This window comes from Mandrillus leucophaeus, unplaced genomic scaffold (genome assembly GCF_000951045.1).
Source record: "Mandrillus leucophaeus isolate KB7577 unplaced genomic scaffold, Mleu.le_1.0 Scaffold605, whole genome shotgun sequence".
In the NCBI taxonomy this organism is placed as follows: domain Eukaryota; kingdom Metazoa; phylum Chordata; class Mammalia; order Primates; family Cercopithecidae; genus Mandrillus; species Mandrillus leucophaeus.
Window position 1 is genome coordinate 213442 of NW_012106531.1, and position 897 is coordinate 214338.

At 54.8% G+C, this 897-nt stretch overlaps 1 protein-coding gene across 3 annotated transcripts in view; it reads right to left on the reverse strand.

Moving 5' to 3' along the window:
- The window catches only part of GPBP1 (GC-rich promoter binding protein 1), a 91728-nt gene extending 91571 nt beyond the window's left edge, over positions 1-157 (reverse strand). For all 3 annotated transcript variants that reach the window (XM_011999864.1, XM_011999862.1, XM_011999860.1), the window contains exon 1: positions 48-157. The gene's annotated coding sequence lies outside the window, so the exon portion shown is untranslated. The remainder of the gene's footprint in view (positions 1-47) is intronic.
- Positions 158-897: the final 740 nt, after the last annotated feature.

Consider the following 897-nt stretch of genomic DNA (forward strand, 5'->3'; position numbering starts at 1 on the left):
CCCACAACCAGTCTCAGTCCCAAAATGGCGCCGACCCGATCCGCAATGTTCTGGGCCAAGTCTCGCGAGATCGTGGACAGTGGCGAGGCGGGGAAAGAACTAGAGGGGTTGAGAAGAGGGGAAGGCGGGGCGAGGAGAAGGAGGGAGAAAGGGTGTGGAAGAAACGGTGCGAACGAACCTACTGGGCGGGACACCAGGAAGAGCGCCTCCACCAGAGAACCTTCTGGCCCAAGCAACCGCTCACGCCGCGGTCAAAAAAGCTCCGCCCTCTACGTCGGGCGCCTGGGGGGAGGGGAAGAAGGCGTGGCTAAGCCTGGGGGCGGGGCTTTGAGGAGGCCCCGGAGCAGGGGCGCGCGGGGGGCGGTGGCTCCACGCGGTGACGTCAGGAGCAGCTGGAGTCGGGGATTACCCCCTGCTGCTGACGTGAGGACGGTGAACAATCGGGAACGTTCGGTGGAAGGGGGAATTCCCCGCCGCTCTGTGAGGCGCCCCTCCTCCCACACTCCCCCCCGCCCTGGGCTGCTTCGGAGTCCGGGCTGTTGGGGCCGCGGGGAGGGCGAGAGAGGAGTGCTCTGGGTCTCTTTTTAAGTAGCTTGCTGAATTGTTCACTACTATCAATTCACTTCATAGACGATTCTTGCCAATTTTAATAAACTTCTGGGGCAAAATTATCCAAAAACATTGTAAATCCAAAATGGCCACTTAAAATATCCGGGGCCTTCTACACAAAACCTAGACGATGATCTTCGTATCTGAGTAATTCATTCACCTGTAAAAGTTATAAAAAAAAATTATATACTGAGTTTTGATTTTGAGCTAAAAAAATCAATCCCCAACTTAAAAAGTCAACCTCTGGAGAGAAAATCACTTCTGTATAACCTTACAGGAGCCTGGAAA